Genomic DNA, 25,496 nt, shown 5'->3' with positions numbered 1-25,496 from the left:
TGATCTTCAGATTACTTTCTTTAAAGTGCATGCAGATGGGTTATCAGAAAATCTAGGGTAATAAACTGGTGAGAAGCATAGCCCATCTGCTACCCCTGTGATGCTGGGAAAGAAAAGAAAAGTGGCATTTCTACCAGTATGTAATCCTTTATGTTTTTTTAAACCAGCTTCTAGCTGGTATCTGTCAGATAAGTGTGATGCTCCCCCCACATACTTCTAGCTAATGAAAGGAAGAAATGGATTTTTAACCCGTCCAGCCTCCTTACTGCCCCCTCCTCTTAAAGTTTCCTGGCTGCACTGTGTGCATGTAAGGATAGTGGTAGAAAATAGTCTCTGTTACTCTCCTCCTCTCAGCTGTCTATTATAGGCCTTCCATCTCCTTTATTAAAAACTGCAGTTCTGGGTGCTGCTCTACTTCTCCCAAGAAGTCACATGAAAAGTAGGAGATGCACTAGCACAGTCTGTCTACACACGAATAAAAATAACATTGCGGTTTGTAATCGATTCATATTTGGAAGATTAACAACAAAAATTGTAAGCAGATTTTTAAACAAATGCTTACATGCTGCATAAATAGCATAGTTAGGCACACATACTACTCAAGGAAAATTTTAAACCAGTTACAGACAACCAGACTTGCAAATAATATATAGAAGTCAATTATCCTTGTTGTAAATGCATTAACTTCCATGAGGGTCACACATCCATAGTTCGGTCAACTCTCCCATTAAAAGTTTCTCAAAAATTGTCACCTGTTATTAAAATTTAATCATATTAGTTAACTACATTTTACCTATGAAAGGTGAGATTTATAAGGTACTTGGTTTGATAGCTGCTTTCAGGTCAGACTTCAGTATGTGAAATTCCAATATACAAACAACAGTACTACATTCAAAAGGAACAGATCACTCATGTAAAAATTAGTCTGTCCCGTCTATACTAATAATGCAATTACTTAAGTATATGTTTAATTTTTACTAGAAACATAGAATAGTAGAACTGGAAGGGACCTCGAGAGGTCATCAAGTCCAGTCCCCTCATGGCAGGACCAAGTACCATCCAGATCATATAGTATGAGGCCACTACTTAGATTAGTAAAGTTTAGTGTTAAATAATGTGAACACTTATGAGGGCCTTTCCTGGCAAAAAGCAATGTATAGGATAAATATCCTATATTTCTGCAAGAAGTTCACAGTGGGATGCTATTTGGAAGTCTAATGTGAAGATGTGGCTTACAAAATGTAAGATGTTAACATATTTTGAAATATCATAAATCTGTGCTATAATCACTGTACAAGAATACATATGACCTACTACTCCTTTTTAAGTGTGCTCTGCTACTCACTACCAAGTAAATTCTGTGCCCTCTGTAAAATCTGTTCCGAGTCCCAACAAGCAGTTACAAAAAAGTAAAGCAGGTGAACTCTAGACAAGGTAAAAAGAAAACTCAACATGGGACTGTGTTATGCTTCACGTTTTGAAAGTATTCTTAAGTAGTAATGACAAGAATAATCCCAACGTGAAAGAGCACCAGACAACCTGTGATTCCTAGAAATTGGAACAAAACTGAAGGTGGAGACAAATCCGCACTAGCACCCTTACAGACCTAATGCTTCTTACAAGGTTTGACTGTTGTCAAAGGCTGGCACAGAAGCGTGGACAGGCTGAGTCATTCCTCGTAGTAACTTCAGGGCGAATCCCCTTCCCGACAGTGGTGGGAAGGGAACCGAAGGCACCCCCTCGCCCGTCTGCCCTGCCAGACCCGCTCCCTGGAGCTGTTTACAAACAGCCGCTGTCAAGCAGCAGGACGATCCCAGCCCTCCCCAGTGAGACGCTACTGTGTGGCCACTCCGAGGGCAGCGCCTCGCAACCTGTTCACAGTGACCCCGATCACCGGCGCAGGAGAGGGACCCCACCTCCCTCCCCGCTCGCTCTTTCCCCATCGCGCCCCGCGGGGACCAGCCGGCCGCCGAGCTCACAGCTGGGACGGGCCCGCGCTGCCCGGTGAACCACTCACCCCGCGCCCCACCAGCCTGCTGGGAGGGGCGACCCCCCTGGGCAGGGCCCCGCCAGCTTCCCCCCACTCGCCCCTGCCTGGCTCGCCCACCCGCAGCGGTGGGAAGCGGGCTCCGCGGTCCCCCTCCCCTGAGGGACACTCACCCACAGCGGCCAGGCGGCCCCGCGCACCATCCTGCGGTGCCCGGCGGCAGCGGCTCCTCACTGCGGCTGAGACCCGCCGGCGGGCTCCGGACTCACCCCACAGACGCGGCCTCTGCCTCGATGGGGGTGGGGGGAGCTCCCTGAGGGCGCCGGACCCGAGTGGGAACAGGCGGGGCTGGGGGACTCTGAACCCCGCCACCGTCCTCCTGGCGCAGCCGCTGCCGCTGTTTGTTATTGTCGTCACTCTCTTCCGGCGCGGTGCACGCTGGGTAAGGGAAAGCCGGGAGGGGAACCATGGAGAGGAGGCGGGCGCGGGGCAGGGCGGAGGCGGAAGGAGGCAGCTGAACAGCATCGGAGCGCCACGCGCAGGGGCAGGCGGGTGCGCGAGCGGGGTCAAGAGGCTGGCTGCGTGACTGAGGCCCAGCGAGGGGGACAAGGCCTCAGGCCCCCAACAGTCACTGTCCCCGCGGGCCCGGCCAGGCTGCAGATCGGGGTTCGTGTGGGGTCGGGGCGCGTCTTACAAGGGTGCGCTGGGCCCGAAACTTTCTGTTTGGGCCCTGGAGGGGGGGCTGCTGGGACTGGGATTAAGGCCCGTGCCCAGGGGCCGGCTGGGAGGTGAGCGAGGTGCAGGGAAGAGGAGAGTCTGGTCTGAGGCCCACGCAGCCCAGAACACTTCTTCAGTGTCCTTTGCCTAGCGTGACGCTAGTCCCGTTTCTGCTGGCCTTTGCCTGATTGGGGCTAGGTGGTAGGGCTGCAGCTGGGCGTGTGATGCTTAAGCTTAAATCACAGCAGTCCCAGGCTGGCACAGACAGCAGCTAGTGGCCTCACAGGCACGGCAGGTAATCTGCCTGATGTTAGTGGGTAGGTGGTCAGGGCGGCTAACCCAACCTGCCTCTCAGCATTGGCCTTTCTCTACCTAGACTACAGAAGCTGGGAATTTGCATCCCCAGATCCACAATACAGCCTTAGACCCACCTCAGCAAGACCCTCCCAACTCAACAAGAGCCCATCCTTCTGTATTCAAGGTTTTACTCTTCGTCCTTTGCTTCTCTGCTGTGGCGCTGCTCTGCCTCTTTTTTCCACTTCCTATATTTCTTTTGCTTTATAAAAGCTACACTGTTTTACTGAAGTAACCCAGTACTGCATCAATATACAATAGTAACTAGGGCATAGTGTCATCTTCTCCCCAACCTTTGGCTGCTTCCTTGCTAGCACTCTTTTCCAAAGCCTCCATCCTGTATATCTAGTCATTTTCTTCTGTATCTTGTAGTTATTCTTTACCTCATTAAGGCTATGTCTACACTTGCAGCTTCTTGTGTGAGTAATATGCAAATGAGGCTAAGCGTGGAATATCGCTGTTCTTCCTGCAAAGTAATAGGTGTAAATGGCATTGCGCAAGTGGGTTTTTCTTGCGCAAGAAGGGGCAGTGTAGATGCTCCTTGCACAAGAGCCTCTTCTGAAAAAAATGGTGGCTCATTAGGTATGCAAATGAGGCTCGGCAATATTCCACGCTTAGCCTCATTTGCATATAACTCGCGCAAGAAGCCGTGAATGTAGACATAGCCTAACTGTGTTATCATATATGGATTTTGTACCCTCTCCCACAGACTAGGTTATGCCTGGCTTAAAGAACAACATGGTTGGGTGAACAGTAGCTTTAAGAGTTTCATGGCTGGCTAGTTACTGCTACTTGTCTGAAGACTTCCTTTCTTTTCCACAGTTGAGCTATTTCTAGTGCAGTGGTTGCCACTATTAAATAGCTGCTTGTAAGAGGGCACTGCAGGAAGCAGTGATGGCTTCTGGAAAGCACAGTTATTAGTGCCTGCATGCCTCCTGGTACTCTCAAGCCAGTCCAGGTGTATGTATTACCACATAGATAGGTATCCATACAAGTAGCTTCTGGATTTGGGATCAGATTCATAAATTAATTTGTAAATATAATACAGTCAATTTTAGGCTATGGCAGCATTACATTGGCTACTGGTAGAATACCAAATCAGGTAAGTTACAGTACACTTAACATCTAGCTAATGAAAAAACTTCACCCTTGAATTGACTATCAGCAATAATTGGGTCAAGCTTAACAACCTAAACAAAACAAATTATAAAGGTCATCTTTCCACTCCCATCACATTTTCATTTCCTGCTTCTAATTAATATTTTTACTTACTAATATACATGCTTTTGGCCCTGATCCTGTAAACTATCCCACACATAAGGTCAATAGGACTTCACTTGCTCACTGGACTACACCTACCTAGAACTACTTGCAAGGTTTGGGCCTTCTGTAGTGTCATATCTGTGTTTCACTTTTTTTCAGTGAGTATACTAATCTTTGCTGTATTACATCAACACATAATGCCAGACAGCAAGCCAGTAATATAATACTTTCTCAGTTACACATTTTCTAAATTTGCACCTACTATGGATGTATATCTTCCTCAGTGTTTTATCCTGTGCTCAGTGATCCTGAATCAGTTGTACCAGAAAACTCTGTAAATACTAACTAGTTCTCTTAATTTTTTAATATATTGGATGAATACATAAACTTGAGTATATTTTGGAAACTCAGATATTCTAGCTATATGGTACTTCTGCAAGAAATGGTTAAATACCAGTTTTTCAGTTTTGAAAAGCATATCATTCTTTCCCTCTCACAAAAGCACATATGGGAAACTACTAACACACACTCATGGGGAAACATGCTATGGTAACTGCTTCCCTGCCACTTTTTTCATATTTCCTCTGAATTCTTCTCATCTGTACCAAGGGAAACAGTGTAGCATTTGGCTCTTAGTAAATAGTAAGCACTGATTTTCTCTTGGCAATATAGAACTTTAACCACAACAAATGCTGACGGTTACAAAAAATGAAAGTGAAGATCGCATTAATGTCTTTGTTCTTACAAATTAAAATCTAGTTCAGTTAGAAAATTCCTATCTTGCCAGTAGTGTTGTGTGTCAAGATGGTAAAAAGAGGCATTGATACAATTGTAATGTAGTAGATAATATTTAATCAAGGATGTATTGTATATGTGGGAACTTGTGATAACAGCATCATAAGATTCTAAAGAAAGCATAGAACAAACATACTTATGTAAAAAGTCCACGATGAAGAACTGAAAGCAAAGTAGGTTGATCTTTATTCTTTGGCCATTTCTTCATCTTGCTCAGAATGTGGTGGTTCATTGCTGGTTGACATGGAAGTATCTAATTAAACATTTAAGATCCTGTCTGAAAGTCCAATTTGTAACATTTGTTTGTATTAAAAGTAAGCTTAATGGTATTTAATTTATACTAGCATATTTGTGAAACAGGAATCAACCATTAGTGGTAGAGGATACCTACAGCTATGGGAAAAGCTTGTAATGCTATATTAATGTTAACTTTACCATTGACTAAATCAGTGGCTCTAATCCTTTCCAGACTTTCAGGAGTCTTATTTTCCTTGCATATATCCAAGTTACACATCATTGAAAAACTATTTGCTTATAAAATGTGAAATAAAACTTAGGGCTGTCAATAGTAGTTAGCTTAAGCAATTAACTCAAAACAAATTAACTAAATTTAAAAACTCAATTGCAGTAAATCACATTTGAATCACATTGTTGAACAATACTATAGCACCAATTTAAATAAAAAATACTTAAAATCTTTTCCTACATTTTCAAATATCTTGATTTCAGTTACAACACAGAATACAAAATGTACAGTGATCACTTTATATTATTTTTATGGAAAATTTTTCCACAGGGAAAAATAATATTTTTCAATTCTCCTCACACAAGTACGCTAGTGCAATCTCTTTATCATGAAAATGCAGCTTTACAATGTAGAATTTTGTTTACATAACTCCACACAAATAAAACAATCTAAAACTTTAGTTAATTACATTTGTGACTCGAACTCCTTGTGGGGAGAACTGTATGTCTCCTGCTCCATGCATGTTTTTACCCACATTCTGCTATATATTTCATGTTATAGTCTTCTTGGATGGTGACCTAGCATATGTTGTTTAAGAATACTTTCATTGAGGATTTGACAAAAGGCCAAGAAAGTATCAATATGAGATTTCTAAAAATAGCTGCAAACATTGACCCAAGATTTAAAAATCTGAAATGCCTTCCAAAATCCGACTGTGATGAGGTATGAAACATGTTGTTATAAGTCTTAAAAGAGCAACATTCCAGTGCATAAAGTATAAACCTGAACCACCAAAAAAGAAAATCAGCTTTCTGTTGGTAGCATCTGATTCAGATAATGAAAGTGAACATGTATCATTCCACACTGTTTTGGATAGCAATCAAACAGAACCTGGCATTAGCATGTAGGGGTATTAAAATTAGATCAATCAACTAATCAAATAGTTGATGGAATTTCAATAGACTATTCAATTAGTCGATAAGGGCGCTTCTGCTTTGAAATGTAGCAAGAGCCCACCCGGCTGCGCACCATTCTGCCTTTGAATGTACAGCAGGGGGTCTTGTGCATTTCAAAGATTGAAACACTATGTGAAGTCTGGGAAGTTGCCCTCAGAGAGTACCTCGCTGGCCCCAGGCTCCATGCGGTGCTTCCACTTTGAAATGTACAAGAGCCCCAGAGGTGCTCTTGTGCATTTCCCCCCAGCATGCCGTCCTCTTTCTCACCCCTTGCTGCCTTTTTCTGATCGAGGCAGCAAGGCAGGGGGAGGGAAGCAACCAGTCAACTAGTGAAAGGGTGTCCAACCTGCAGCTTGAAAAATTGTGGCTCCCGCACTCTCAGCTCTTAAAGGGAGAGCGTGGATTTTTGTTTTTTTGCTCAACCAAACGCAGCGGTTGGGGCTTTTTTTTTTTCTCAATAACTTTTTTCCCCTCTGGTCTTTTGCGCTGTATCTACCACTATTTTGGCTTTTCGTCTGTAATGGGTTGGCCACCCCTGGACTAGTGTGTCAACTATCCAATAACTTTTTGCTTATCAGATAGTCAATTAGTCGCTTACATTCCTATTAGCTTAGTCCTCTGAAATGGTGGGTAAAGCTCCTTTAGTTCTCCAATGCTCTAATTCAAAGTGGGCAGTAAAACTGAGGAGATGCACCTGGGTTAGCCCCGGATGGGCTGCTGGCACTATATTTACCTGCGCTACCACCAATATTCCCTCTAAACTGCATGACAGTACAGCTTCACAGGTGATTAATCAGCCCCACCCAATCAGTCATCATCCTGCACAGAGCTCTAAGTCTCTGACAGCGTGGGGCTAATTAATCACCTGTGAGCATGGGCAACTTAGAGGGAAACTGGTCACTGCAAGTATGGCTTCTTGAAGCTCTTGTTGGCTGCAGATTGCCATTGTTGCCCAGTGGGAGCTGTGGGAAACAGCACAGACTAGGACACCACTTCCCACAGCTCCCATTGGCCGAGAACGGTGATACGTGTCAATGAGAGCATCAAGTGGTTGTGCCTGTGGAGACAGCTCACAAAGGACTAATCCTGACAAACTGCTTTCAGTTCACAGGCCAGTTATTGCCCACTACTGATGTAATTGAAAGCCTAGGTAAGTCAATACAGTGGAAGGGGCCCTCCTATTTTTCTTGCTCTAGAGCAGTGTTTCTCAAAGTGGGCCATGTGTTTCCCACTGTAGACCACATTTTTCTTCTTTCCCCCTCATTGTCATTGACAACTTATTTCCTTTCTATTCAAATGTTTCCTTCATCTGAGGGACCACTCCCTTAGGTTGGTGTACCGCTGCAGTTCTGTTTTGAGAATGCAGCTCCATCGTTTTCATACTTGAGTTTAGAAGCCTCACTGGTATATTTCCTTTGACGTCATTAGTCAGTACATTGGCTGGCAAGAAACCATTAGGTAGTCTTGTCCCAAGTGTAGGCTCTACAAGCACTCAATAGCCATTGATTTTTCTTGGTACCTAGCAGTGTTAATCATGGATCTTTTCTCTCCAGGGAGGATAACTGTCCTCTATCTTCTGCCCACTTTAACATTTCCAGTCTGCCCAGTGATATCCAGGAAGTGACTTTGCCTCTCAACTTGAACCAGTACTCTACTCAGCAAAGCATTCTTCTTAGAGTGCCCATGAGAATTCACCTTTTTTGGTTCCCTCTTTCAACAGTAGCTCCTCTCCCTTCTATATTCTCCCCCTATTTGTGATCCTCTCTGATGTATGCTTGCCTTTTCCCATTATTGATCCCCTTCCTGTGATGCTCCTCTTCCCCCATCTGTGATCCCGCTGTCTTATGTACTCTTCTCCCCATCTCTCTTCCTGCATGCTCCCTCTGTTATTTTCATGCCCCATCCTTTCCCTGTGCTTGATAAGGGGTTAACACCCCCTTGCTAAAATTTTGGCAGAGCCAGAATTTCACACCAACATATCCAGATCCCATATTAACAACATTTACCAGCATCATGTTATATACAAAAACATCATCAATTAACAAAATAATATGTAACATATTTAACATTCCATTTCCACTTCTTTATACTAATACATAATAATAGTCATTAAAACTCTATAGAACCAATAACAATCACTCTTCTTCACTATGGTGGCAATAGCACTGCCCTCAATTGGGAACCTGGAGAGTGGCAACAGCTGCCTGGGTGCCCATCTATGAAGACAATGCCACTACCAGCAGCACAGTGGTAAGGGTGGCAATATCATATCATGCCACTTTTACTTCTGTGTAATGCTTGACCTTTGTGCTAGAAAGGGTAGCTAAAGTGATATGTGGCAAATTTTGGGGTGACTAGAGTCTCCACTGGTCTCCCTAGAATTGTCCTTGATCCTGCTTCAGTCTCATTCTGCAATACCCAGTCTATATTTATTCTGCTGTGAGCAGGTGTGCTTTTGGGCAGACCTCACTGGAAATGCCAAGGTCAGGGCAGTTTGCAAAATGAAGAGCAAATACTTACTCACCCATGTTAGGAGTTAGACTCCCCAACCAATCACAAACTGTGCTTCTGATTCCCCATACTGGTTATTGAGAAGCCAAAAAAGAAATCAGCCTGCTTTATTGAATTCCAGCGCTCCAGCTGCCAGTCAGCACCTATGTCAGGTACAGTGAGAAGTTATCTTAAAAACTCTGCTCCCACAATATGCAACATGTTTTTCTGACCCCAAAGAGAAGCCACATTAATAAATCAGTATAGATTTAGACATAATCCAAAATGCCATGCTGCCAGTCAATCCTTTAGTGTCTAAAGGCTTATTATCATGTAAAAAAGAAAGAACCAGTGTTAAGTGGTAAAGCAATCACATACATATGGGCTGTGTCGAAACTGCACGCTTCTTGCGCACGAATGGCTGTTCTTGAGCAAAAACTTGGCAGCTGGCTACACTGCACACGCATTCTTGCACAAGTAAATTTACAGTATAGCATCAGAAAACAGGGCTTCTTGTGCGAGAGCTCAGATGCTCCGTATCAAGATGAAACTCAAGAGGCCAGTGTAGACAGGCAGCCAAGAGTTTTTGTGCAAGAACTGGCCTCCCAGTAAAAAAGCCAAGTGGCCGCTTGTACGCTCCGTACCCGCACTTACAGCTCCTTACTTCCTGGTTGCCGGACCCCTCCTTAAAGCCACACGCAGCCTGCAGTCTGCACGGGAGCAGAGCCTGCAGCTCCACCATGCAGCTTTGCCCTGCTGCACCCACAAGCCCCACAGAAATGTCTGCTCCAGGGGGACACCGAGAGCCTGCACCCTCCTCCCAGCAGCCACCTAGGGCTCCCAGCAGTCCTGGAGGGGCACAAAGCAGCATGCCCCTTGCTGGTCCGAGGCAGAGGTCAAGGCCTTTCTTGACTTGTGGGCTGAGGAATAAGTTCTCCACAGCCCCCATACCTGTCACTGGAATGTGGACATTTTTAGCCGCATGGCCCAGGCGCTCTCCCAGCAGGGACATCCAGCCCAGACCCTTGATCAGGTGCGGGCTAAGGTGAAGGAGCTGCGCCTGGGCTATGTCTGGGCCTTTAAGAGCCAGGGGGCAGGAGCCGACACCTACCCCCACTATGACAGCTTCCACACCATCCTGGGGGAGACGCCAATGGAAGGACCCTCAGTGCCTGTGGACACCAGCCTGTGCCCCCGTCCCCCAGTCACCAAGCCAGCAGAGCCAGAGCAGGAGGGTGACCTGCCCACTGGATGCGGGTCGGAGGAGGACAAGGGTGACCACACCAGCACCGTCACCCTCCACCTGGAGCCAGTGGTGAGCAGCCAGGATATCTCCTGGGCTTCATCCGAGGCCGGTGAAGGATCCTTCAGTGAGTGTTGCGCTTCTCATTCACAAGGGCGGAGGGTGCCGGGTGCCCGGGGGGAGGGGGAGGGAGATCATACAGGCAGTTCGAGCTGCACGTTGTGTAACAGTACACAGCACGTGCAACCTCGTGCAGCCTGACTGTGTGGCATGTGGACGTGGCAGGCAGCTCCAGGGCACACCTGGGACCCTGCTGCTTGCATACATCCTGCCTAGGCGGGAGGGGGGATGCCAGCTGGAAGCAGCCAAAGCTCCAAGAGCTCAGGCCAGACCCCACACCTACCAAAGGGTGCCACACACAGACAGCATGCAGCCAAGCCTGCCCGTGCAACACAGCAGCTGCTCCTGGGAAAACCGCAGCAAGCCAGCCCTGTGAGCATGGCCCCCATGGAGCTCCTCGGCTGCTTCTGGCCCAGAGGCTGCCCCCGAGGGAAGCCCCACACTGCGGCCACGCACTTCCCTGGGCTACTTGTGTGAGGGCTAGCGAGAGGGGGAGCAGAGAAGCAGTTGGCCTAGCCCTATGGCCGCTTGAGTTTCGCTGCAAGGACGGTACGCTTCCCAGTCACCCTGGCTCCATCTCCGAGGACATCAATTGACAGGGGTCGGAGAACCCAGACCTCGTCTGCCATACTTGCTCCCATGCAATGTGGGGATGTGTACTCAAGCATAACTACAGCCTGACAACAGTCGAAGCCATGTGCTCTACCTTGGGGAGGGAGTGTGCACAATGCGATACAGACACACATAAGAACACAAGAATGTAAGAATGGCCAGACTGAGTCACACCCAAGGTCCATCTAGCCCAGTATCCTCTCTGCCAACAGGGGCCAGTGCCAGGTGCCCCAGAGGGGGTGGACTGAAGACAGTGATCAAGTGATTTGTGTCCTGCCATCTATCTCTGGCCTTTCACAAACGGGCCAGGGACACTATTCCTTATCCCCTATCTACTAGCCTGTTATGGACCTCACCTCCATGAATTTATCTAGCTCCTCTTTAAACTCTGTTCTAGTCCTAAGCCTTCACAGCCTCCCCTGGCAAGGAGTTCCATTGGTTGACACACCACATGCCAAGTGGCCAGGACACAGACAAGGGGTCTTCATTCACAGTGATGTCTTCCAAGGGTTACAATCCATGGAGGATCACTTTGCTCCCCAGGGGAGTCCTGTATGAAACCATACACACAGGGGACCCATTAGGCCCAAGCCACAGTAGTGTGGTGTCACCTGGGCTCAGGGGGGAGGGCATGGGGTGCAGGGACAAGTGGGCAGGGCTGCCTGACTGCCTCATCATTTTCTCTGTTCTCTGCAGCAGGACCACCCAGGAGCGAGGGATGCTCTAGCCCTATGGCGGCAGCTCCACCCACTACCCAGGCACCAGTCCAGCGGGCCAGGCAGCAGGGTCAGCTCTTACGGCGGCACGTACAGGTTGTCGAAAGAATTGAGGCAGCAGTCAGCCGAAAGATCGAGGCTGACCTGGAGTGGCAGCAGCAGGCAGCACGAGAGCAGTTTCTGCAGAGGTTTGACCGCATGTGTGACGTCATTACCACACTGACGTCACACATCGTTCATGCCGTACACTATGGCATGACCTTGCTGTATCCTCCTGCCCTCCCTGCCATGCCCATGCCCCCTCTAGCCTCCCCTCCTACTGCCCCTGTAGCCGCCCCTCTAGCCGCTACCATGACACCACCTGCTGCACCCCATTCTGCCCACATCCCCGTCCTGCCAGAAGGACAGCGAGGCCTCTGCACCCGCGGAGGCACTGGCAGGAACCGCCCCTCCCAGCCATAGCTCCCCCTCCCAGTTGAGAGCCCCTTCCTCCTCCCCCTCCCAGTTGAGAGGCCCCTCCCGCTGCCCACCCGTCTTCCCTATTGTAAATAAAAATAAACGTTTTCTGGTTTTTGAAGAAAATAATGGTTTTGTTTATTGGGAGGTGAGGGGAGGCGGGGAAGGGAAGGGTTGTGGATTGGAGGGAGATGCAGATAGGAGACAGAAGCGACCCTACTATGGGGCCTGGGAGAACATGTCCTTCAGGGCCTCCCAGATGCACACCCCATCATGGTGCACCTGGTGGATGGCGGCTGTGTGGGGCTGGCTGTTCAAATGCCCGGCCCTGGGCTGCCATCCATGCCGGGAGGAAGGCCTCCCCCTTCCGCTCCATGATGTTATGGAGCACACAACACATGGCCACAACTTCAGGAATGTTCTGCTTACCCATCTCGAGACAAGTGAGCAGACAACAGAAGCGCGCCTTCAACCGGCCAATGGCATACTCGACCTGGTTGCAGGCCCAGTTCAGGTGGTCATTGAAACATGCCCAGCCGGGATCCATCCGTCCTGTGTAGGGCCGCATTAACCAGGGCATGAGGGGGTAGGCCACGTCCCCCACAACACAGAGAGGCATGTGGACGTCCCCAACTGTAAATTCCCACTGGTGGAAGAAAGTGCCTGTCTCCATCCTGTGATGCAGGCTGGAGTTACGAAGGACATGGGCATCATGTGCCCTGCCGGACCACTCCACATAAATGTCTGTGAAGCAGCCATCGTGGTCCACGAGGGCCTGCAGCACGATGGAGAATTACCCCTTCTGGTTAATAAAATGGGCCGCTCGATGTTCCAGGGCACAGATGGGGATGTGGGTCGCATCTGTGGCTCCCCCGCAGTTGGGGAACCCCAGAGCAGCGAAGCCAGACACTGTTCCGTCCACGTCCCGATGGCAGATGACTCTCTGGAGCAGGATGTCATTGATGGTATGGACAACCTGCAGTAGGGCACAAAGAAACACAGAGAACGCACCGAATGAGGCAGGGTAGGTTCATGAGCCCTTGGGGGGTGCCTGCCTCTCTGTGATGCCCTCTGTCCCCAAACACACTAAGAGTCCCCTTGCCCCACAGCCCCCCCCTCCCACCAGCAGGCCTGTGTGAGGGAGGGATGGCACAAACCCCTGGGTGATGGGTCTTCCCCCACTCTCCCCACCCCCCCATCCTGCAGTCTTCCCTTCCCCGGGCAGGGAATGCAGCACCCCCTCTCCCCCCCAGGACTTATCTGAATCACAACAGCACCAACTGTGGACCTGCCCACCCTAAACTGGTGTCCCCTGAGCAGTAGCTGTCTGAGGAGGCCAGCTTCCAGAGGGCGATGGCGATCCTCTTGTTGACCAGAATGGCAGGCCACAGCCGGGTGGTATGTCTCCGGAGCGCAGGGGAGAGACAGACACACAGCTCCAGTAACGTCTGCTTTCGCATTCTGAAGTTCCAGAGCCACTGCTGGTCATTCCATTGCTCCAGGACCAGCCGGTCCCACCAGTCAGTACTGGTGTCCAGTGTCCAATAATACCTCTCTACGGTCGGGTGGTGATGCCACAGGGACACCACCGCGTCCATGGAGAGGTAGTCCAAAGCGAGCTTGGTCACAAGCTCCTGCAGTAGTAGCGCAGCAGCATGGAGCAGCAGCTGCAGGCACTCCAAAATGGCCATGTGGGGCCAGAGCAGGCACAGGGCCATCCCTGGCTCCATGGCACAGCAGTGAGAATACCAAAGGCACCAAAGGCACAAAAGGCACTAGGACAGAAGCTGTGGTGTTCAAAGAGGATGAGGGCAACCATAACTAGAACTGCAATGGCTGTCAGTCCCTACAGGAGTTCCCAAAGCATGCAGCAGGAGAGAAACGGCTATCCAGGGAGATCCCTTTAAGCACACGTCTCAAAGGAGCTCCAGCCCCCGCCTCCAGAAAGTCCTGGTGCCTTTTTGCCCTCTGAAAAGTAGTTCTGGGCTGAAGTTTTTGTGCATGGCTTTTATGATGCACTGTGACCAGTGTGGCTGTTCTCTTGCGCAAGTACTTTTGTGCAAGAACTCTTGCTCAAAACAGTTCTTGTGCAAGAAGCGTGCAGAGTAGACGTAGCCATGAAGTCTTCAAAATCCCTTACGTTCCTAGCAGTACTGGTGAGTTAGTTGGTTTGAAGGTCCCTCTGGAGTACATTGTAGAAAGGTTAGGTAAGAAACAGGAATGATGATGAGATGGAGAAGATGCAGATGCCTTTTATATTCCTTTTGCCATGTGACATCTACTTTTTTTATCCCAAATAAAAATTGAAATAAAATCTATCCACATAAAACCTACCCAGCACATGTCCTGGAATCCTTAGAGCTCTGTCCATAGGCATGCCCCTACATGCCTTGCTGAGTCATAAGGTGTATTCCTTGCCTTCCCTCAATGGGTCATTTGAATAGTTGATGGTCCTTGATGGGTCTTCAAGCAGGCTAGGTAGTACATTACCAAACTGGATGTGGTAATGCACAGAAGCATAGCACAAGTTTTGTAACACAGATATTATACATATCCATAACCCCAAATGCAAAGGTGATACATATACATGAGTTTATCATATTTAGCAGATTATAGCATTTCTGAAGATATTTTATACGGCATATCTGGCATAACTCATTGCCATTCTACATTATTTATATTCATAATACCTAGTGTGTCCCCCAAATTCCATGCAGTGTCACATCTGCTATTATGGCAGTGGATTCAGAAGGATCCTGCAGAGTTTCTTCACACACTTCCAGAGAACTTCTTGCACCTCCCCAGGGAAGCGTGACCTCACTTTGCACACCACTGATATAGTCAATATAGATACATCCAAGATAGTGGCAAGTGGTATCTAATACCTGTCTTCTTTGTGATAAAACTTGTTCCTGAGGACTGGAAAAGCACAAATATAGTAGCCATCTTTTAAAAAAGGGAAATAAGGACTGTGATATTGTATAGAATATGTAGAACACTTTGTGATATTATTTATACTAATATAAAATTGCAATGAATCTGACCAAATATGTTTGCATTAGCACAAGCTAAATATGAGCAAAAAGTATAGCACTGTTGTTAAAAAAAAAAACTACTAGAATGGAATAGCAGGAGTGTTGTAAGCATGACACAAGAAAACTTCTGCTCTATTCTGCGCTGATTAGACCTCAATTAAACTACTGTTTCCTGTTCTGAATGTCACATTCCAGGAAAGATGTGGACAAATTGGAGAAAGTACAGAGAAGAGCAAGAATCTAGAAAAATCTAGAAAACATGACCTATGAAGGAAGATTGAGAAAATTGGGTTTGTTTAATCTGGAAAAGAGACTACTGAGAGGAGACATGATAACAGTTTTCAAGTACAGGCAGTCACCGACTTACACGGATCCGACTTATGTCGGATCCGCACTTACGAACGGGGCTTTCTCGCCCCGGAGGTCGAGGTAGCGGATTGCTACCTGCGAGCTCCGGGGCGAGAAAGCCCCGTTCGTAAGCTGCTCTGGTGCCCCTGGTCTGCTGGAGACCGTCTCCAGCAGACCAGGGGCACCGGGCGGGTTCCCGCACTTCTGAGGCTTTGCCAGAGCAAAGCCTCAGAAGTGCGGGACCCCGCCGCTGCTGCCGCTTCAGTCCGGGTGCCTGTGGTCTGCTGGGGACCGTCCCCAGCGGACCACAGGCACCGGGACTGAAGCCGCAGCCGCGGGGGGGGTCCCGCGCCTCTGAGACTTTGCCAGAGCAAAGCCTCAGAGGCGCAGCACCCCGCTGCAGCTGCAGCTGCGGCTCTGCTCCCCGTGTCCTTGGTCTGCTGAAGGGGGGGGGGGGCGCGGCTAGTGTGCCCCCCCCCCAGCAGACCAGGCTTTTGTTTTGGACCCTGGAGCAGAGCATCTGGGGCGCTGCCGATTGGTCCTGCAGCGCCGCTCTGGGCACTACTGGACCAACCCGGCAGCACCCCAGCTGCTCTGCCCCAGGTCCTGATTCAGCCGCTGCTGGTCAGTTTCAACAGTGGCTGAATCAGGATGCCTGGGGCAGAGCAGCTGGGGTGCTGCTGGGTTGGTCCAGTAGCGCCGAGGAGCGGTGCTACTGGAGCAACCCAGCAGCACCCCAGCTGCTCTGCCCCAGGCGTCCCCAAGTCAGCCGCTGCTGAAACTGACCAGCGCTGACTACAGGAAGCCCGAGGCAGAGTTGCTCTGCCCCAGGCTTCCTGGAATCAGCGCTGATCAGTTTCAGCAGCAGCTGACTTGGGGAAGCTTGGGGTTCTTAAGTTGAATCTGTATGTAAGTCAGAACTGGCGGTCAGTTTCAGCAGCGGCTGAATCTGGACGCCAGTTCCGACTTACATACAGATTCAACTTAAGAACAAACCTACAGTCCCTATCTTGTACGTAACCCGGGGACTGCCTGTACCTTAAAAGGTGGTAACAAGGAAAGGGAGAAAAATTGTTTTCCTTGACCTTTTGGGGTATGAAAAAAAAGCAACCGGCTTAAATTGCAGCAGGGCAGTTTAGGTTCGACATTAGGAAAAAAGTTCCTAATGTCCGGGTGGCACTGGAATAAGTGCCTAAGGAAATTGCATAATCTCCATCTCTGGAGATTTTTAAAAGCAGATTAGACAAATGTGTCAATGATGGTCTAGATAATTTTTGTCCTTCCAGGAGTGATTTCTCAATGTCCCTTCTAGTCCTATCATTCCAAATAATTGCTAGGGAAGACAAAAACAGCTATGAAAACCAGTAGCGTGCAAATTGCGTACAATGTGGTCATGGTTGCTTAAATCAGTCTACTACTTGCACGAAGACAGTGCAGCCTGGCAGTCAGTCCTCCACTCATGGAGTAAACAAATCTGAACGCAGACAATGGATTCCCTGTTACTAGTGGGAAAATGATGTCTAACTGACACGGAGAATATGCCTACATCTCTGTGCTGTGGCTTGAGATTAATACAGTAAAAGTCTGTTTATATTTCTCAATGTTATATTTGTTTCCTAATTAAGAAACTACAAATTGATATCAGATTAATAATGAAAAATGTTTAACAAAAAGTAAACTTTGTTTGTTGAATATACATAACATAAAACTTTTAAGCGGTAGTAAGTCCTAAAAAACCCTGACCTTCAGAGTTTCAGCATGTACTTACAGTCCTAAGAAGCCTGATTATTTTTTCCAAATAAAGCTCATGTGCCCTATATTAAAATAGAGAGCATATTTTCTACTAGGAGGCTATATTGTTGGAGCTTAATCCCTGTTACTACTCCTTGTGTGTAAAGATTATACACATCAATAGTAGAGACATTTTCCATGACTCAGAGGTCAGAGCATTAAATAAGGACATGTTCTGTTTAGTCAGACAGGTAGGTATTTGCACAAATTATTGCTCTCTGAGGTCACAGCTTCTGGAAGTATTCAAATGTCATCCGTACCTTTCGATTAAAATAGTTTTTAAAAGACTGCATACTTTCTCTTACAAAATGTTATTAAAATGGCAATTGATATATTTGTGACTCTGGCAGACCCATGGGCCTCTCTGAACAATGAAAATGCATAGCTGGAAACAAGTGTGTTAGCATTGTTAAAATAGATGTTAACTGGATAAGAATGTGTTTAGACATGATGAAATGCTTGTAGGGTGCTGAATGTCCTGATCTCACTTATAACATCTGTAGCCCATGGTATAAAGTTATAAGTGTTACATTGTAAACTTCTAAGTAAACTTCTGACTCCAACAGGAAATAAGTGTTAATTAATGTAAAGTACAAGTCCTGCACACATGAAAGCCAACTGAAACCAAATGAGCCATTTTTAAACATCAAAGGACAATTTTGCCTTTTCTGCCGCTATGCACTAGTTCACTACAGCTTAGTACCAACCTGGTTTTAATTTAAAAAATATTTTTGGGGCCACAATTACAAGACAGGATCTTGAATTTCAAGTCTGACTTGTTCCTTAGTATTTCTTGTGCCTTTTGCACTTGTCATAGGAGTCATTCTTTCTAATCATACTATAAGCTTCCAGCTGTACTATAGGCCGTTCAAAATTGGACTATCCATAAGGAGAACTGGAAACTAAGACCATGTCTACATGATGCCAGCAAACCATATTAGATTTATGTGATTTGTAAAACACTCCTGTGTTGTGTTTTAAGTGCCCTAAATAGCCCCTATTAGAGTCTTCTCTAAAAGGTAGCTCATATTAACTGAGTCCTTTGAACTATGTTAACATAGTTTACTGTATGTTTCAAATTGGACTATGCTAATGCAACTAGGTGCCTTTCAGAATCTACCAACAAGGTCAGTTAGAATGCTACATATTAAAGTGCATTACAAATCACCCTTATTTAATACATTTTGGTAGTACCATTTAGACAAAGCCTTAATTTTGCACTGTTGCTGCTAGCAGCTCAACTATCAGTGGGAGCAACAGCAATAGTGCTAGCATGTAAACAAAATAGAATAGGTGGACAGCATTTCAATTACCTTGTCATGATGATATGGCATTTTAATCAACAAAATCAGAACAGGCTGAGATCATATAGTGATTATAATATTGGTAGCTGTCAGCATCTTAAATACACTTAAATCCATTGCTGCTGCCAATGGAGCTGAACTGGTGTAGCAATGGTATGACATTTTAAAGAAGAAATATTAATATAGATAAGGTCTCTTACAGAATGATCGTATGGCTTAGTGCAGTTATATTTATAAAGCAGTTTGAGATCCTCAGAGGAAGTTTAATAAAGTATTACTGTAGCTTTATGCATGACTGTTTAAAGTGTCAAGTTGTGACAACTTATATCCTTGAACAAACATAACTTTGCAATTATATCAAAAACTGCTGAAACTTTAGCATGAGTGTTTTAAATTACTCTATGAGCAGATGTCCATTTTATTTCCCATAATAGTAGTTCCTATAAAAGTAGACTTTTGTTAATGTAGAAAAAATAATCAATGGTCCTATAATGCAACATTTATATTTTTTCTGTATCAACAAAGCTTTACTTTTACTTGAATTGTATATATAACTTAAATCTTCATTTAAGGTGCATCTACACTGCACCATTTTTCCAGAATAGCAACTGTTATTCCGGAAAAACAATACTAGAGTCCACACAGCAATTGCGTTATTTTGAAAGGAAATCGAAAGAATGGAGGGCCTTTTCCAATGTTTGTAACTCTCATTCCACAAGGAATAATACCTCTTCTGAAAAAGCTCTTTCAGAAGAGGGTGTGTGGATGCTCTACTGCTGCTATGCCAAAATAGCTCCTCACCAGGGCCATTCCAAGTTATTCCTCCCCAATGCCTCCTGGGGCTCTAAAACGAGATAGCTCATCCACATTAGGGGAGCCTGCCTCCAACTAATTTTGAGGCTTTCCTGTAGTGTGGATTTTCTATATTGAAATAAGCTATTCCGGAAGATACCTTCTGGAATAGCTTTTTCCAAAATAAGCTTGCAATGTAGCTGTACCCGTAGAGTATGTCTACTCTAGAGACTTTACAGCAAAACAGCTGCACTGCTCCTGTACAGTCTGCTAGGTAACCTCTCTCTACACGCCTAGTGTGTAACTATCTCCTGCTCGCATAGCACTGTCCATACTGGCATTCTGTCTATAAAACTTATATAAGCCAGGGGTGTCTTTTTTCATATCCTTGAGCAATAAAAGTGCTACTGTAGTCATAGCCTTAATGTTTATTGCCAGAATATATATTCTCAAACATGCAACAAAAATCTCCATGCACACTGATGCAAAGGGATTCAATACTAATACAGGTTGAATCTCTTTAGTCCATCACTCTGGTCCAGCAATATCTGTGGTCTAACATGATTGTAATTATCTGGATATCTTCTTATCATGGGTGTGGCCAACTTTCTCTCAGTCCTGTAATGTTTGTTTACAGATACCAGTCCTGGCTGTCAGAGTTCTGTGCTGTTATTTAGCTCTAATTTACCCCTAAATATCCTCTAGGAGCCCAGTAAGCAGCGGAAGTGTTGGTTAATCAGCTAGACAATATTGACCTCTTGTAGTCTGGCAAATTCTCTGGTTAGATACTGGTCAGGTCCCAAAGGTGCCAGACTAGAGAGGTTCAACCTGTACTCTGTATTCTGTCTGGATCCATATACATGGCCTGAATACTGCTTCAGATCATTACTGATAAGGTCACTAATGAATGGCATAGAGACTGTGGGCTGTAAAGACTGCTGAAATAGCCTCCACAATAGACGGTAGGCTAGAGAGTACTGTTGTAGTTTGCTAGGTAGATGGGCTATAGTGGGCTGTTACATCCAGAGGATAATAAAAAAACAGCCCAGAGAATGTTTTGAAAAGTCATTATCTTTGAAAAGTTGTGGAGGTCGGGAGAAATCCCGGATGAATGGAAAAAGACAAATGTAGTGCCCATCTTCAAAAAAGGGAAGAAGGATGATCCAGGGAACTATAGTCCTGTCAGTCTTACCTTGGTTCCTGGAAAAATCATGGAAGGGATCCTTAAGGAATCTATTTTGAGGCACTTGGAAGAGAGGAAAGTGATTAGGAATAGTCAGCATGGATTCACAAAGGGAAAGTCATGCCTGACCAATCTGATTAGCTTCTATGATGAGGTAACTGGCTCTGTGGACATGGGAAAGTCAGTGGATGTGATATACCTTGACTTTAGTAAGGCTTTTGATACGGTCTCCCACAATATTCTTGCCAGCAAGTTAAGGGAATGTGGATTGGATAAATGGACAGTAAGATAGATAGAAAGATGGCTAGAAGGCCGGGCCCAGCAGGCAATGATCAACGGCTCGATGTCAGGATGGCGGTTGGTTTCTAGCGGAGTGCCCCAAGGTTCGGTTCTAGGACCGGTTTTGTTCAATATCTTTATTGATGAGGGGATGGATTGCATCCTCAGCAAGTCTGCAAATGATACTAAGCTAAGGGGAGAAGTAGATACACTTGAGTGCAGAGATAGGGTCCAGAGTTACTTAGACAAATTGGAGGATTGGGCCACAAGATATCTGATGAGGTTCAACAAGGACAAGTACAGAGTCCTGCACTTGGGATGGAAGAATCCCAAACATTGTTACAGGCTGGAGACCAACCAGCTAAGTATTAGTTCTGCAGAAAAGGACCTGGGGGTCACAGTGGATGAGAAGCTGGATACGAGTCAATAGTGTTCCCTTGTAGCCAGGAAGGCTAATGGCATATTAGGTTGCATTAAGAGGAGCATTGCCAGCAGATCCAGAGATGTCATTATTCCCCTTTATTTGGCTCTGGTGAGGCCACATCTGGAATATTGTGTCCAGTTCTGGGCCCCCCACTACAAAAAGGATGTGGACGCATTGGAGAGGAGGGCAACCAAAATGATTAGGGGGCTAAAGCATATGACCTATGAGGAGAGGCTGAGGGAGTTGGGTCTGTTTAGTCTACAGAAGCGAAGAGTGAGGGGGGATTTGATAGCAGCCTTCAACTTCCTGAAGGAAGGTTCCAAAGAGGATGGAGAAAGGCTGTTCTCAGTAGTGATGGATGGCAGAACAAGGAGCAATGGTCTCAAGTTGTGGTGGGAGAGGTCCAGGTTGGATATTGGGAAAAACTATTTCACTAGGAGTGTAGTTAAGCACTGGAATGGGTTATCTAGGGAAGTAGTGGAGTCTCCATCCCTAGAGGTGTTTAAGTCTCGGTTTGACAAACCCTGGCCGGGTTGATTTAGTTGGGATTGGTCCTGCCTAGAGCAGGGGGCTGGACTTGATGACCTTCTGAGGTCTCTTCCAGCTCTATGGTTCTATGACTTCTGCTGTGAGTGTAAAAGCTCCCCAGCAGCTCCAGGAATATGAAGAGGGCAAAGGTGGCTTAGAGAAACCTTGAACACTCTTCTACAATCCTTGTTCCTGTCTCAAGAACAGACAGGTACATCATCCGAACTACTTTGTATATAAGAGTTTTGATAACACTATTTATTTCTACTAAAGAAATAAAGTTAAAAGTTAAAGAAATAGAGTTAGTATTGCTAAAGTTAAAAGTAGAAATCACATAGGGTATGTCTATACTACCACCCTAGTTCGAACTAGGGTGGTTAATGTAGTCAATCGAAGTTGCAAATGAAGCCCGGGATTTAAATATCCCGGGCTTCATTTGCGTCTTGCCGGGCGCCGCCATTTTTAAATCCCCGGTAGTTCGGACTCCGTGCCCGCGGCTACGCACGGCACGGAGTAGGTAGTTCGAATTAGGCTTTCTAATTCGAACTACTGGTACACCTCGTTCCACGAGGAATAACGGTAGTTCGAATTAGAAAGCCTAATTCGAACTACCTACTCCGTGCCGCGTGTAGCCGTGGGCACGGAGTCCGAACTACCGGGGATTTAAAAATGCCGGCGCCCGGCAAGATGCAAATGAAGCCCGGGATATTTAAATCCCGGGCTTCATTTGCAACTTCGATTGACTACAGTAACCACCCTAGTTCGAACTATATTGTAGTGTAGACATACCCATACTGTGTGTCTGTCTGTTATTCTATAAATGCCTAAAAAATACATCCTTCTTAGACAGTGTCATCTTTTAAAATATGCCAAATAAATGGCTAGGAAGTGTGCTATAGATATTACCATTTTATAACTGGTCTTTGTGGTTTATCAATTGTGCATTACAATTCTTTTAAGCCAACACTAGAGGTCAATATAAACCTACAATTTGAATGTTGAACTTCAAATACCTTTCCAGTTTTATATTTGTTCCGAGGCTACTCAGGAAAACTGCAGTATCCTTTCATGAAAACTAAAAACTCTAGGATCTGTTTATCTATTGTGGGTATGTGTTTGGCTTAAGAGAAAAAGAAGTCTCAGATATGGAATGTCAAAATGAAAAAAATGTCAAGCAGATAAAAATGTTCTGCAATGTTCATGTAAGGACTGAATACACTATAAGGGTTCTACAGAACCTATATTTCACACCTTTTCTTCAATCTGTTACTTATACTCTCTAGACCAGTTCTTCTATTTGTTTTCCTGATGTTTTGAGTTAGGGTGAATTTATCATACTAGCATTTTTATTAAAAAAAATCCTGATTTACTATATAGAACTGACATTTTTTGTATGGTTAGGACTTTATACATTTTTCACATTTATTTATATTACAGTGATGCCCAGAGATCCCTCTATATGGTCCCCACTGTGCTTTGTCATGGGTTTTACATTTCAAATTACTTTTACAGTTATGGATCATGAAAATGTTTGCTCTCTCTTTTTTGCTCTTTCTCTTGCTCTTCCCCCTTCATAAATAGGTTCTGTACAAAGCAGCACTCCTTTTTTCACTGTATATTGATAATTTTCCAAATGTGGGGAGAACGAATTTAGAGGTTTGGAAAAATATGATATGTGGGGAACTAGAGTTCTGGCCAGAACTGGGCAGAAGGTGGAAATGTTATTTCATAAAATAATTATATAACATTTTCACAAACAGTACATTCTGACTGTTAAAAATATTGTTCTAATTAAAGCTGACAAATCACAGGATTTTCATATTATGGAAAAATGTATGTTTTCAAAACTTGCTTTTGCTCTGAATCAGATCATATCCACATTTTTCAAAATTTCCCATAAATCAAAAATCCTTAAAAAAAACCAAACCTGTTTCTAAAACCAAATCTGCTTCTTGAAAACCTGGTAGCTTTTGACTGAACATGACAAAATGTCCCTTTCATTCAGCAGCTGCTGGAACACCCTGGATCTGTGGGTCTTGGATGTCAGGTGTCTTGGGAAGTCTAGCAGTCAGCATGGCTGGGCTGTCCCAGCATGGCTGCAAACCTTGGAAGACCAGGTTCCCCATCAGCCCAATGAGATGGTAGATTTCCCATGGATTTGCTTAGATTCCCTCAACATTCATTGAACAAGAGCTGCTCACATGAAACATTTTGAATTCAGCAAGTCAGCATTTTCCAGCAAAAAAATTTTATTGGAAATTTCCAACCAGCTCTAATTATAATATGATATAATGCAAAATAAAAGTGTCAGAATGAAGAATTAAGAACAGCACATTTCCATGCAGGATTAAGACAGATTTAGTAAAATGTATATAACCTGGATCCATAGAATTTGTGCCACTTAAAATAATTCTAAGGAATGGGAATGCATAGTAGTGATTGCACCAAACAATCTTTGGAAGATATGAAAGTAATTGCTGTGTCTTTAAAAATATATTTAATCTGAATATAATGATTAAATATAACTAAAATTCTCTAGTCATAATTATATTGTTATGACACAATGTCACTTTAGGACAAATATAAGGTTGTATGACTTAACTAGGTATTTCGCTACTTTAAAATATTTCTATTATGTGCAACCTTAATACAGAATTTCTTGAGTTTGTCACACTTGATTTTAGGATCATTACAACTTCGCTTTAATGTTTTATTTTAAAATTCTTAGTATTCACCTTAACATAATTTTTAACTTGGAATATATTGTAAGTTTGGGAAGGATTGAGCAGAGAATAAATAATTTTGGACTATTTTATCTTTAACTACTACACGTTGAACCTCTCTAGTCCAGCACTCCTGGGACCTGACTGATGCTGAATCAGAGAATATGCCGGACCACGGGAGGTCAATATGGTCTAGCAACATTACCAACATTTTATCTGCTTACTGGGCTCTTAAAAGACATTTAGGGATAAATTAGAGCTAAATAACAGCACAGAACATTGAAAGCCAGGATTGGTGGCTGCAAACAAACTTTATGGGACTGCAGGAAACTTGGCCCCACCCATGATAAGGTGATGTCAGCTAACGAAAATCATTCCAGACCACAGATGTTGCCAGACCAGAGAGTGCCAGACTTGAGAGGTTCAACCTGTATTCTAAACACAAAGACCCAAGCTCATCTTTCTCCCCCTGATTTAACACTACTGTATAGCTCTCAAGAGATCATAACTCGTGCTTAGCTCCCTTAAGGTATAGCTTGTGGTAAAAAACAGCTTTCCACTGACAAGTAGATAGATACTCACTGTTTGCTCACCTTCTGATGCATAGATTCCTTAAAGGCATTGGGAATCTCTTCCTGCATGTGACATATCCTAGTTCAGCCTAGGATATTAATCTAATTCTCAGGGCTTTGACTGGGACTTCTTTTGAGTCTACAGCAACTTGCTCTCTCTCATACACCAGTCCATGAAGACAGCATTTCTAATTGGCACATAGGAGAAATAGCGACCCTGAGGGCACACCCACTGTTCATGACTTTTTTAAACGGTCTCTCTACAGCCGCGTCTCACACGCCACTCCTCCACTGCTTTTCCCTCGGTGGTCGCAGTGTGCTCTGATTGCCTTTGTGGATGCC

At 45.2% G+C, this 25,496-nt stretch overlaps 1 protein-coding gene and 1 long non-coding RNA gene across 4 annotated transcripts in view; one reads left to right on the top strand and one right to left on the bottom strand.

Moving 5' to 3' along the window:
- Positions 1–2,397, bottom strand: part of RB1CC1 (RB1 inducible coiled-coil 1) — a 164,290-nt gene extending 161,893 nt beyond the window's left edge. For 2 of the 3 annotated variants that reach the window (XM_075920707.1, XM_075920709.1), the window contains exon 1: positions 2,161–2,394. The gene's annotated coding sequence lies outside the window, so the exon portion shown is untranslated. Of the gene's footprint in view, positions 1–2,160 lie in introns of all 3 variants that reach the window. The other variant, XM_075920708.1, reaches the window with a different exon arrangement.
- Positions 2,398–2,516: 119 nt separating this feature from the next.
- On the top strand, positions 2,517–12,248 carry LOC142827072 (uncharacterized). Its single transcript, XR_012901460.1, has 3 exons — positions 2,517–2,653; positions 10,154–10,398; positions 11,700–12,248. It is a non-coding gene; the product is annotated as an uncharacterized LOC142827072 (long non-coding RNA).
- The last annotated feature ends 13,248 nt before the right edge of the window (positions 12,249–25,496 follow it).

This window comes from Pelodiscus sinensis, chromosome 2, assembly GCF_049634645.1.
Source record: "Pelodiscus sinensis isolate JC-2024 chromosome 2, ASM4963464v1, whole genome shotgun sequence".
NCBI lineage: Eukaryota > Metazoa > Chordata > Testudines > Trionychidae > Pelodiscus > Pelodiscus sinensis.
The sequence above is the reverse complement of the archived record's forward strand: the minus strand, read 5'-3'. Positions and strand labels throughout refer to the sequence as shown.